A 14,426-nucleotide genomic window follows, 5' to 3' on the forward strand; every position below is an offset into this window, starting at 1 on the left:
CATCATTGCTACAGTGGAAGGTGAGCAAAAAGTACCTAGACCCCCAACAAGATGGATTGGCAAAGTGGCAGCAGCAATGGGTTCAAGCTTAACAACAATTGTGAGGATGGCGCAATACTGGGCAATGTTTCGTTCTGTTGTACATAAGGTCACTATGAGTCAGAACCAACTCAACAACACCTAACAACAACAACAACAAATTGTTATAGTAGCAGACTGTCACATCTTTCTCCTTGGAGTGGCGGTGGATTCTAACAACCCAACTTCAGGTTAGCAGCAAGTGCTTAAATCACCATGCCACCAGGATTCCACTTGCTGTATAAACACAGAGCAAACTCATCCAATCAATACTGACTCCTAACAACCTTACAGACAGAGTAGAACTAACCCTTAGAGTTTCCAAGGCTGCAAGCAGACTGTTGCATCTTTCTCCTGCCAAGAGCTAGTGGGTTCGAACAGCCAAGTGCTTAATTACGGTACCACCAGGGCTTCTTCCTTGCTAAATTAAACAAAAACAAACTCACTGTCATCAACTTAATTCTGACTCACTGTGATCCTCTAGAGGGTTTCTGAGACTTTAAATCTTTACATCATCAAAACTTCTGACCTTTTCATTTGCAATATTTACTACCTGATGTCCTAGTTATCAAGGAGTCCTAGTGGAGCTGTGGTTAAGCACTCAGCTGCTAACATAAAACTTGGCAGTTCGAACCCTGCCATTCTGCAGAACAATGTTGGCAGTCTGTTCCTTTAAGATTGCAGCCTTGGAAACTCTGTGGAACAGTTTCTACCCTTTCTTATAGGATCTGTTTGAATTGGAATTGACTCAGTGGCAATGGGTTTTGTTTGGCTTTTGTCCTGGTTATCTAATCACCTTGTTCTTATTATTGTTTGGTTCTAGTGAGTCAATTTTGATTCATAGCAACCATATCTATATGAAAGAGGAGAACTTCCCCAAGGTTCTTTTCTTGTCTTAATCTTTAGGAAGCAAATCGCCTGGTCTTTTTCCTTCAGCAGCATTGAATTGGTTTGAACCACCCACCCTTCAATTAGCAGCAGCTAGCAGCTGAATTCTCAACTGTTGCACCATTAAGGCATCTGGTGGTACATCTAGTCATGTAGGTGTGACTTCTTGAAGGCATGGATGATAGAATTTACTAGATTTTAGCTTGATACAAGGAACTAAGAAGGTGATTATTCCTTCAGTCTACAGGCTTTTATTTGGAATCACTGCATGCCATGCACTGTGCTGGGTGTCAAAGAGAGAAAGTCCAATTAAAAAGTCTATTTTCAAGCTCTTCAGAATCTTGGGGTGGAAATAGAGAAATAAAAATATGCGTGAAGCAATGTGGTAACTGCTATGAGAGATTTAAACCTTGGGCACAACCTGTAACCTATATATATGTGATGGCCCGAGAGCCCTCTGAGATTTCTCTTCTTTGCAATATTCGCAGTTTTAGTACTGTGGTGGAATCCTGGTAGGATAAACACTGGACTGCTAACCACAAGATCAGCAGTTCAAACCCACCAATAGATCCTTGGAAATCCTAAACCAGTAGCCATGAATCAGAAGCAACTTGTCAGTCCTTTGGTGTCTGTCCAAACATTAGCGGACAGATAGAAAGTGATTATCAATGCCAAGAATACAGCTTGTTGTTATTAGGTGTTCTCGAGTTGGTACCGAATCACAGCAATCTTATGCACAACAGAAAGAAACACTACCCAGTCCTGTGCCAATCTTACAACCGTTGTTACACTTGAGCCCACTGCTGCTGCCACAGTGCCAATCCATCTTGTTGGGGGTCTTCCTCTGTTTCTCTGACCCTCTACTTTATCAAGCGTAATGTCCCTCTCCAGGGTCCCTCCTGATAACATGCCCAAAGTATGAGAGACGAAGTCTGGCCTTCCTGGCTTCTAAGGAGCATTCTGCTTGCACTTCTTTAAACACAGATTTGTTTGTTTTAAGACAATCCATGGTACTTTTAATATTCTCCTCCAACACCGTAACTCAAGTGCATCAATTCTTTGGTTTTCCTTATTCATTTTCCAACTTTCATATACATATGAGGCTATTGAAAATACCATGGCTTGGGTCAGGCACACCTTACTCCTCAAGCTGACATCTTTGCTCCTCAACACTTTAAAGAGGTCTTGTGCAACAGATTTGCCTAATGCAATACGTCCTTTGATTTCTTGATTGCTGCTTTCCGTGAGTGTTGATGGTTGGTCCCAGCAAAATGAAGTCTTTGACAACTTCAACCTTTTCTCCATTCATCATGATGTTATTTATTGGTCCAGTGGTGAGGACATTTGTTTTCTTTACTTTGTGGTGCGACACATACAGAAGACTGTGGTCTTTGATCTTCATCTGTAAGGATTTTAAGTCCTCTTCACTTTCAGCAAGCAAGGTTGTATCATCTGCATATCACAGGTTGTTAATGAGTCTTCCTACAATCCTAATGTCACGTTCTTCTTCATGTTATCCAGCTTCTCGAATTACTTGCTCAGCATATAGAATGAATAAGTATGGTGAAAGAATATAACCCTGGCACACACGTTTCCTGATTTTAAACCATTCAGTGTCCCCTTGCTCTGTTCTAATGACTGTCTCTTGCTCTAGGTACAGGTTCCTCATGAGCACAATTAAGTGTTCCAGGAATACTCATTCTCTGCAATGTTGTTCATAGCTTGTAATGGCCCACACAATCGAAAGCTTTTGCATAGTCAATAAAGCACAGGTAAACATCTTTCTGGTATTCTTTGCTTTTATCCAAGATCCATCTTATGTCAGCAATGATATCCCTTGTTCCATGTGCCTGTCTGAATCCTACCTGAAACTCTGGCATAAAAAGAAGACAGGGATAGGAGACTATAGAAACTCCCCTAAACCTAAAATGGCTTTAAAAAATAAATAACTTGCCTGAAGGAATCCTGGTAGTGTAGTGGGTTATCACAAAGCCTGCAGTTCAAATCTACCTGTCACTCTAGATGAAGTTTTCTGTTCCCATAAAGATTTTTTGTTTTCATGTTACATACGAGAACTTTATTGGACACAGGTTTCACAGAGTCCGCACACTGCCCTCCTGGGAAGAATGGGGTGTTACATCCACATGAGTTTTAGAGAATTGGAAACCCACAACAACACATTACCTTCGTTACTATAGAGTGGGAGACAAGGACTGCTCCACAGACACCTGAGCAGACCAAATCCTTTATAAGTAAACATACAGTCGGAACCAACTCCATGGCACATAACCACCAAAGTGAAAAATGGAGTCCTGGTGTGGCGCTGTGGGTTAATGTGCTGGACTGCTAAATCGGCTTGAAACGCAAGATCGGCAGTTCGAGCTCACCAGCTGCTTCTCAGAAACCCTATACAGGGTCGCTATGGGTCAGAATCGGCTCAATGGCACGTAACAACAACAACAAAGAGAAAAATGACGCATCTAATTCATCCTTCTACCCAGAGCACTCTGCTGGCAGCGGGGCGCCTGGCTTCTCATTAAAGGGCTTAGTGGGGAGGAGTGGGCTCCGATGTCCAGGGCGCGGGGCGTGCCAGGAGGCAAGGCAGGCAACAAACCAACTGTTGCCGGGTCGGCGGGCCTGGGAGGGCCTATGTGTCAGGGTGTTCATTCTGGAATAAGGAAGGGGTGGTCTTTACATTGGATTCGGCTGGGCTCTGAAAGGATCTACTTTGCCAAGAGGATGAGGGCCACCATGAGGCAGTAGAGGTCCAGCTCCTCAGCGAAGATGAGGATCAGGATCATGCCCATGAAGAGCCAGGGCTGCTGGGCAGTGCCCCACACTCTGGCGTCCCCCAGGATGTCAATGGCAGCCCGCTCAGGCTAGCCCCCAGCTGAAGGAAACTCTTGGAGAGCGTGATTTTGCTATTCAGGTAGTTGACAATGGGAACAGCTACCACCAGGCCTTAGATGGCGATGATCCCCGCCACCACTACTGGGATGATGGATTTCAAGATCAGCTCTGGCCGCTTGACCGAGATGCCTGGGCTGCTCTTAGCAGTGCCGTAAGAGGCACTCAGGGCGCTAAAGATCGTGGCAGCCGAAGATTCCCGTACAGACTTACAGCCTGGGAAACCCTGTATAGGGTCGTTATGAGTGGAACCGACTCGAAGGCACAAGACCACACCACGACCAAAGTAATGAGACTAAGTGGAGGAACAATGATACAGACCCAGGCAGTTTGCTCTGGATACTACACACTCCAGGAGCATCAGGTTCCTCCCCAGGGAGGAAATAGGTGACTGAAAGAAAAGAGAAAAATGCAAGCCTGGAGTTTCAGTTGAAGGATTTTGTGGGGAAAATATTGAATGATGCAGGAAGCATCAAATGAAGGTGGAATGAGTATACAGAGTCACTGCACCAAAAATAATTGACCAACTTTCAATTGTTTCAAGAAGTTAGCATATGATCACATGGTATTGAAAGAAGAGGCCTGCTACACTGAAGAAATTGGCAAAAAAAAAAAAAAAAAAGGGGGGGGGTGCTCCAGGAATTGACAGAATACAAGTGGAAATGTTTCAGTAAACTGATGCAGCCCTGGAAACACTCACTAGTGTAGGCCAACGATTTTGGAATACAGTTACATGGTCAACAGACCAGAAGAGACCCATATTTATGTTCATTGCAGAGAGAAGTGACCCAGCAGATTGTGGGAATTATTTAATAATATCATTAATATCACACGAAAGCAAATTTTGTTAAAGATAATTCAAACACATTTACAGCAGCACATTAACAGGGAGCTGCCAGAAATTCAAATCAGATTCAGAAGAGAGTGTGGAAGATGGGCTATCATAGCTAACATCTGATGGATCTTGGCTGAAAGCAGAGGACACCAGAATGACGTTTACTTATGTTTTATTGATTACATAAATACATTTGATTGTGTGGATCATTACAAACAATCGATAACATTAAGAAGCATGGGGATTCTACATCACTTAATTGTGCTCATACAGAACTTGCACATAGATCAAGAGACATTGTTTTGAACAGAACAAGGGAATAATGAATGTTTTAAAATTAGGAAAGATTTATGTCAAGTTGTATCCTTTAGCCATACTTACTCAATCTGTATACTTAGGAAATAGTTCAGGGAGCTGGACAATCTGAAGAAGAATGTGGTATCAGAATTGAAGGACACAACCTTGCTGAAACTGAAAAGGACTTGAAACACTTATTGATAAAGATTAAAGACTACAATCTTCAGTGTAGATTACTATTCAGTATAAAGCAAACAAACATTCTCACAACTGAAACAATAGATGGAGAAAATATTGAAGCAGCCAAGGATTTAATTTTACTTGAATCCACAATCATCAATCATGGAAACAGCAGTCAAGAAATCAAATGACTTATAGCATTGGGTAAATCTGCTTCAAAAGACTTCTTCAAAGTATTCAAGAGTAAAGATATCAATTTGAGGACTAAGGTTGCCTGGCCCAAGCCGTATGCATGCAATCACCTCATATGTATGTGAAAGCTGAACAATGCATAAGGAAGACAGGAGAAGGATTGATGCATTTGAATGATTAAGCTGCAGAGAGTATCAAAAGTACCATAGACTGCCAGAAGAGCAAACAAATCTTTCTTGGAAGAAGTATATCCAGAATGGACCTTAGGAGCAAGGATGATGAGACTTGGTCTCATGTACTTTACACAAGTTATCAGGAGGGACCAGTTTCCTGGAAAAGGACACCATGCTTGGTAGAGTATCAGTGTAAAAGAAGAAGACTCTCAATGCAATGGATTGACACAGTAGCTCTAGTAATGAGCTCAAATATAACATTAGTTGTGAGGATGGCACAAGACCAGGCCATGTTTCATTCATTCCATTGCACATGGGATTACTATGAGTTGGAACTGACTTGACAGCACCTAATAACAAAAAATAAAAGTGTATTCATGTCAATGATAAAAATTATAACTGACCCCCTCTAAGACTGAAACTCAAAGGGAACAAATGAGCAGGCATGCAAGCTTGCTGGCAACTACATTGGTCTACTGGTGAGTGGAAGGGGAAAGATAGCAATGAAGAAATGGGCTGAGTTTAACCACATTCCAAAGCCTCCAGTTGACCTGGAGATGAGAGAGAGAAAAGAATAGGCTGGTTGGTCCGAAGTGTGATGAGACCTGAGGATACCTGAGCCCTCGGACAAGGACATAACCACAGAGAGCTAAAGCTGAAAGTGAAGCATCCAGCTGATATGAAGTGAAGGGAGATGCACAAGAACACCCAGACTTGCAGATAGTACCCATTTGACCTAGCCTCAATGGCTTGATAATCAGAATTCAACTAAAGGAAGATTAATAAAAAAAATTTTTTTTTTTTTTTGATAAAGGAAACAACAGTAAATTGCTACAATTTGATTAACGTGACCTATACTCCTGGAGGGAGTAGCTCAAAATAGGACAGAGAGGGAAGGAGTCTTCACAGCAAGTATCATTGTTATCCCCTCTGTATATAGGGTACATAGGGACAGGCAACTTAGATATTGGCTACCTAAAATGAGGTAGCATAGTGGTTACAAATCAGGCTGCAAACCTCAAGGTTAGCAGTTCAAAACTACCAGCTGTTCCGAGGGAGAAAAATGAGGCGCTCTGCTCCCATAAAGATTTATAGCCTCGCAAACCCTGTACAGGATTGCTAGGAGTTGGAAACGACTCCACCCCACATAGCCGCCACCACCACCACCTAAAATGAGGAGGCAAGAAAGCCACGAACTAACTGGCTTACAAGGTTTCAAGAAGGAGTATAGTTTAAGAGTGTGTGGGAGAAGATAGAGTCCCCACTGAATAGTTTTCATCTTGTCTAGGTGAAAAGAGATGGGGATAAGATTCTTGTGATTCAATAGTGAGTAATTTTATCATGACTAATTGTGACTGTCACAATTGTAAAGGTAGAAGTTTTGTAACAAAAACTGGGAAGTAGTTAATCTTACAGACCAGAAACAGAGGACCCTAGGACCATCAAGGGAGATGAACACAAGTGGAATGGGGGACCTTATCTAGAGAAGCAGCGACACCAGAGATGGAGGCAGAGGTAGGGACATGGAGAGAGGGAATAGCTGACGACTCTAGATACATGGAAAGAAAGGGGCTGAGAGCTGGCAGCCAGGAGGCAGATTTGCAGAATGTGCCCTTTGGTGGTGTAAATTATTATATATGCCTGAGTGTTTAAAAAAAAAAAGAGCTAAAATGAATAGAAATACTGTTAACTGATGGTACATGGAGGGGATTATAATCATTGTAATGAAACAAAATATATGATTTATTGAATGTAAAACTAATGATCTGCCCTATAAACTTTCACTCAATTCACAATAAAAACTTAAAATAATAATAACAGTAACAACACTTTTCTTTTTTGAATACTTATAGCACTTACTCTGGGCCAGGAACTATAAAAAAAAAAGGGCTTTACATCGCACAGAATCTTCAATACAGCCCACTTCTTATGAAAGAGGATATAAAGTTCAGTTGCTTGGGCACTTACTCAAGGCCACTAGGCACACCTCTCCTTTAAAAGCAGCACCCTTAGCCACATACTTGTGTGACTGACACACCCAGAGTCAGCTTTAGGAATGCCACCAGTTCCTGCCGTCTCTATTTCTGTCTTATATTCAGTTCTGTTCTTATCACTCAGATTCTCAGACTGTTGGCTTGTGTATATTAATTTTAATAACTGTTTTGGCCACAGGGACTCCTGTCTGCTTTGGACATTACACACTCCTCTGACCTTTGTACATTCTACATTCTCTTCTTCTAGCCACACAGAACCCTACTGGCTAGCCTCACCCTGCTCCTCCTGCAGGCAAGGGATGAAGGCAGTGTTTGAACACAGTTATGATTGAATTAGATGCCTCGGCCCTTTCACCTTGCCACACAGACTTGACACCCAGCTAACATTCAATCGAAAGATAAACAATTCTTAATGTAGAAGGAGTCTCTGAGTAATGCAAATGCTAAACACTCTAAGCTACTAACCCAAAGACTGAAGATTTGAGTACACTCAAAGGTACCTCAGAAAAAAGGCTTGGCAATCTACTTCCAAAAAATCAGTAAGGAATACTTTGTGGAGCACAGTTCTACTCTGACACACATGAAATCACCATGAGTCAGGGCTAACTGGATGCCAACTGTTTTTTGTTTTTTGTGTGTGTAGTGAAAAAGAGTATGATGTTTGTGCATGTGTGTTAGGAAACACCTAAGTGTACTGCATTATCTTTTTTATGTCCTTGAACTAGAAAAGGATAATAAAGCTAGCTATTTCCTACTTGGCTTCGGACTCAGAGATCCTGTGTTGTGAAGACTATTATAGCTCCAGCAAAGTCAGTGTGAGGTTCTTCGGAGCATTGCCTTCATGTCACTGCCATCATATTCATCACAGACTAGGGAAATTGCAAACGTTTTTCACTCTCCTGGTTTGGGGTTTGTGGCTCATTGTAATATCAAAGAGTGTGTTTTTATCTTAATTCTCTTGAAAATATATTGAAAAACAACATGCAGCAAGCATAAATAAATGATTTTCTTAGGCTAAGTATCAAGAACCAAATACAAGGAAAAAATAAGAATGAAACAACTTGGCTTACTGCATAAGAAGAGACTTGAGAGGAGACTGAAGATAAATTTGCTACACTAGAGAAACACTTTAAAACAGAAAGAAAAAGTTCTGATGGGCTTCTAAAGCCATCACCTTAACTAAGGCAAGTCGTGAACACCATCATTCTCTCAAACACCTTTATTCTAAAGTATTTTGGCAACTTGAGCTCAGGATCATATGCCACCAATTCCACAGTCAAGTGCAAGGCAAATTTTCTTTGCTGAATGAATGCTTACAGAAGCCACAGCGGTATGATTGTCTCTTAAAAAAACCCATTCTGAATTAGCCATGTCCCTGCAGGGTCCCTGTTATTTGTGCTTCTGAGCAGAAGATAAGCTTCTCTCTGTTTTGAAAATATCCCTTAACTTGAGAAAAAACAAACAGCAAACAAAACAAAATAACAGTCACTAGCTCTGGTAGCGTAGTGGTTATGAATCGGGCTGCGAACCCAAAGTCAGCAGTTTGAAACTACCAGCTGCTCCTCAGGAGAGAGATGAGGCCTTCTGCTCCCATAAAGATTTACAGCCTCGGAAACCCTGTTCAGGGTCGCTATTGGTTGGAACCGACTCGACAGCACTTAACAACAACAATGTTCACACAAAATGGGTAGTTTCCACAAAGATAGGAGAGAGTAGTAGAGACAGGATGCAATGTGTGATGTGGAGAAACATCAGAGCAGAGGAAGTGGATCATAAAAACAGGAAGTGAAAACTAACTCTTCAGGGCAGGGTGTTTGGTATTTTTATCTTGAAATTTGAACAGCATTGTCATGGTTCAAACATCTCATTATGAACCCCAAGAATCCAGATTTTTCTCACTGAATGGGGAGGTGTAGCAACCTTGAGTCCTTTCACAATTGATCCTTCAGCAGCTGACTAGAAAGGTAAAAAAAAAAAAAAAATCGTGTGTTACATTTACACCTACTCCCCCTTTTAAGTTGGATTCTTTATTACCACTGGTATTTGGGGTGGCATTTTAATACCCATGTCAAAAAAGTTGAAAGCAGTTTGCACGAAGATTGTTCTCTAAGGATTCACCTCTGTTTTTACCAGCCTGAAGAACAGAGAAGTGCCAAGTGAACTTCTTTATTTCTCTCTAATGTCAGTAATTAAGGAGCCAAACTTGTTATTAAAATAAACACTGAAAAAGTTTTTAGTAAGATTACTGTATAAGGAACCTGCTTATTTTCAGAAATGTTGGCGTCTGAGTTTTCCCATCAGATTTGCATGCTTACAAGTTAGTAACATCTAAAAAATGAGGCAGATACAAGACATAAAACACAGTTTGGAAACTCACAAATATAATAGTCAAAAGTTATTGCTATGAAGAAGTTACACAAATAAAAAAATACAAGTTTGTCAGTGGGAAAAGAAAGACATGAATAAATAGCTCACAGAAGAAGAAATACAAGTGATTAATAAACATAGAAGAAAATGTTTATCACCCTAGTAATCAAAGGCATGTAAATGAAAACAGCTTTACTAGGCCATTTTTCACTTCCTATATTGGCAAAGTTGGCAAGAAGGTGAGGAAATGGTCCTTCCCACACACTGCTTATGGGAGGATAAACTGGTTAGATTTTAAAACATTTTTAAAGTTAACAGTACCTTTAACATGAAGAATTGATTTTGTGTAACTAAACAAAGTTGTGGTCAAAAATACATGAACAAAAAATATTTATCTTAGTGTTGTTTAAGATAGTAAAAAAAAAAAAAAAAGAAAGGAAACCTAATGAACTTAAATAAGTACCTAACAGTAAAGGAGTAATTACATAAATAATGTCTTCTCCATTTGATGGAATACTATATAGTTGCTTTTTAAAATTGTATTTCTGCAGAGTCACTAATTTAAATGTTTGAATTTTAAATTTGAATAATCCACCTCATTTTCTCACCCCTCAATGTTGCTAAATTGCTAAGTGCTGTCGAGTTGGTTCCAACTCATAGACGTTTCCATGGAGTGGCTGGGGTTTGAATCACCAACCTTTTAATTAACTGTCCAATGTTTATCCTACAGTGCCACATCAGGCCTAAAACCACACAATTCTTATAAAACAGAAGGTAAGAATTATGTATTGCTAGAAGATTTTAAAAGGACATTTTTATTCTTTTCTTGCTCTCGTACATAGAGTAGCTAAAGCAAATGGAAGAAATGATGAAGCAAAAGAGCTGAACAAAAAATTTCAAATGGCAGCTTGAGAAGACAAAGCCAAGTATCACAGTGAAATATACAAAGTCCTAAAGTTAGAACAACAAAAAGTGAAGAACACACACTTCACATTTCTCAAGTTGAAAGAACTGAACAAAAAATTCAAGTCTCTGTTGCAATATTGAATGATTCTATGGGGAAAATATTAAATGATGCAGGAAGCATCAAATGAAGATGAAAGGAATATACAAAATCACTGTACCAAAAATTATTGGTCTATTTTCAATCATTTCTAAAGGTACCATATGATCAAGAACTGATTGCATTGAAGGAAGAAGTCCAAGCTGTGCTTAAGGCATTCGCAAAAACCAAGGCTCCAGGAATTGACAGAATGTAAGCTGAAATGCTTGATAAAACTATGCAGTGCTGGAGGTACTCATTTGTCTAGACAGCTCCATGGCCAAAAGATTGGAAATGTTCCATATTTGTGCCTGTTTCAAAGAAAGTTGACCCAACAGAATGAGGAAGTTCAACAATATCAATAATATCACACTGAAATAAACTTTTGCTGAAGGTAATTCAAGAATGGTTGCTGTAGTGCATCGGCAGGTTGCTTCCAGAAATTCAAGCTAGATTCAGAAGAGGGCGTGGAACTAGGAATACCACTGCTGACATCAGATTGATCTTGACTGAAAGCAGAGAACACCAGAAAGAAATTTGCTTATGCTTTATTGACTATGCAAAGGCATTCAACTGTGTGAACCACGGACTATGGATAACATTGAGAAGAATGGGTATTCCAGAACACTTAATTGTGCTTATGTAGAACCTGTATGTAAAACAAAACTTCATAAAAACAGAACAAGAGCATACTGAATGGTTTAAAATCAGGAAAGGTGTGTGTCAGGGTTGTATCCTCTCATCATATTTATTCAATTTGTATACTGAGTAAATAATCCAAGAAATTGGATTATATGAAGAAGAGTGTGGGTTCAGGATTAGAGGAAGACTTATTAACACCTTGCGATATGTAGACACAACCTTGCTTTCAGGAAGTGAAATACTTACTGATGAAGATTAGAGAATACAGTCTTCAGTATGAGTTATACCTCAATATAAGAAAAACAAAAATCCTCACAATTGGCTCAATAAATAACAACGTGATAAGTGGAGGGAAGATTGAATTTGTCAAAGATCTCATTTTGTTTTGATCTATAATCAATGCTCATGGAAACGACAGTCAAGAAATCAAATGACATAATGCATTAGGCAAATCTGCTGCACAAGACCTCTTTAAAGTATTCAAGAGCAAAGATGTCAGTCTGAGGACTAAGGTGAGCCTGACCCAAACTATGGTATTTTCAATCACCTCATATGCATGTGAAAGCTGGACAATGAATAAGGAAGACAGGAGAAGAATCAATGCATCTGAATTATGGTGTTGGAGAAGAATATTGAAAGTACTATGGACTGACAGAAGAGGGAACAAATCTGTTCTGGAAGGTGTAAGGCCTGATTACTCCTTGGTAGGGAAGATGGTGAGACTTCATTTCACATACTTTGACATGTCAGGAAGGACCAGTTGTTGGAAAAGGATATCATGTTTACTAAAATGGAGGCTCAATAAAAAAAGAGGAAGATCTCCAGCAAAATGGATTGGCACAGTGACAGGAATAATGGGCTCAAATATAACAGTTGTGAGGACGGGGCTAATGAATGCCTCTTTTTGTTGTCCAGATCTGGAGGAGCAAGACATCAGACGTTAACAAGCAGCTGCATCTTGGAGCTGAGCTTGTGTTATTCACATGCTCAATGGTAGTCTCGTTATTGCAGCTGTTGCTGGCTTCAGGGAGTTGGACAGCTGTTGCCAGGAGATGCATTGTAACAGAACAGAGGAAGCGGAATCATGTGAAAATGACTGTGACTGCATGTATATGCAGGATACTCACTCTTCTCATAGCTCAAAAGGTTTTAAAGGCGTGATCTAGTTATTCCTTACAGGACACAAAATTCGGTGAGTATCAATAAGAAATCCAGGCAGACAGAAGGTAAGTGTCTTAGACTACACTTCCCTGAGCATTCTTGTAAATAGAAAGGAGATTCTTTGAGCGTATTGCAACCCTTCAATCAATAGAAATGCTGAAGAGATTCTTGGCAGAGCTGGGAAGCCCTAGGAGGGCTGTGTTGAGAAACAGACAATGGGATCCAAGATCATTCCCACCCCTATCTCCCAGCCCCCACTCTCCTCTCATCCTTTCCTCCAGGATACCAGTTGCTGCCATCTTAGAGCTCTTGCTATTGTTTACCTGAGCAATAGATATGGTGCCTGCTGATTAGAGATTGGTCTGTTTTCTCTTTTCATACTCTTCTTATTATCTATCTTCATTGTCTTTCACCTTTCCCTCCATCTGGACTCTCCTCTCTGCCAGTTATCTAGTGCTGTAATAACAGAAATATCACACATGAGCAGCTTTAACAAACAAATTCAATTTCTCATAGTTTGTTGTGTTGTTGTTGTTATGTGCTGTGGAGTTGGTTCCGACTCATAGTGACCCTGTACAGGGTTTCTGAGGCTGTAAATCTTTATGGGAGCAGAACACCTCATCTTTTTCCCACGGAATGGCTGATAGTTTTGAACTGCTGACCTTGAGGTTGTCGGCCTGACTTGTACCACTGTGTTAGGAGGCTGAATTTAGAGCAATGGCTCTAGGGGAAGGATTTCCCTGTCTTTGTCTCTTTTCAGCTTGTTCCCTGGTTCCCTGGCAACCTTCATGTGGTGTGGCATGTATCTTTCCCCTTTTCCTTGACTGCACGTAACAATAATATCATTCTTTAGATGGCTCAAGGTAATGTGCACAAAGGAGAATGAACACATTCAAAACCACCATCTCCTATTCGCCTACTATGGCTGACCCATAATTCAGGATAGAAATGTTACCTCTATTACCCCCTTGACTCCACAGTCTTTTTCTGCTCCCCATAAGCTTCCTTCCATCCTCACAAATGAAACCTGCTCAAAATAGTGTCCCTTTTCCTTTCAACTGAGATATCTGTTATCCATTCTAATCTCCTGAGATTTTTTGTTGTTCAGTGCCATGGAGTTGGTTCCAACTCTATATTTACAACAGAACAGATATATATAACAGAACAAAGCACTGTCTGGTCCTGCATCGTCCTCACATTGTTTACTATGTTTGAGCTCATTGTTGCAGCCACTGTGTCAATCCATTGAAAGCCTTCCTCTTTTTAGTCAACCTCCACTTTTCCAAATATAATGTCCTTTTCCAAGGATTTCTCCCTTCTGATACCATGTCCAAAGTAAGTAAGACACAAAGTCCCTCCATCCTCGCTTCCAAGAAGCATTCTGGTTGTACTTCTTTAAAGATAGATTTGTTTGTTCTTCTGGCAATTTCTGGTATATTCAATATTGTTCACCAACACCATAATTCAAAGGCATCAACTATTCCTCAGTCTTCTTTCTTCACTGTGTAACTTTCAATATGAGGCAGTTGAAAATACCATGTCTTTGGTCAGGTGTTCCTTAGTTCTCAAAGTGACATCTTTTTAAAACTTTAAAGAGTTTCTTTCCTCCAATTTTTCTTCATTTATGGTAATATTGCTTATTGGTCCAGTTGTGAAGCTTTTTGTTTTCT

The 14,426-nt window shown here is 40.2% G+C and overlaps 1 pseudogene; it reads right to left on the reverse strand.

Moving 5' to 3' along the window:
• Positions 1–3,689: 3,689 nt before the first annotated feature.
• On the reverse strand, positions 3,690–13,768 carry LOC102821220 (annotated as a pseudogene).
• Between the last annotated feature and the right edge of the window lie 658 nt (positions 13,769–14,426).

The sequence above is a fragment of the Chrysochloris asiatica genome, unplaced genomic scaffold (assembly GCF_000296735.1).
Source record: "Chrysochloris asiatica unplaced genomic scaffold, ChrAsi1.0 scaffold00016, whole genome shotgun sequence".
NCBI classification, from domain to species: Eukaryota; Metazoa; Chordata; class Mammalia; order Afrosoricida; family Chrysochloridae; genus Chrysochloris; species Chrysochloris asiatica.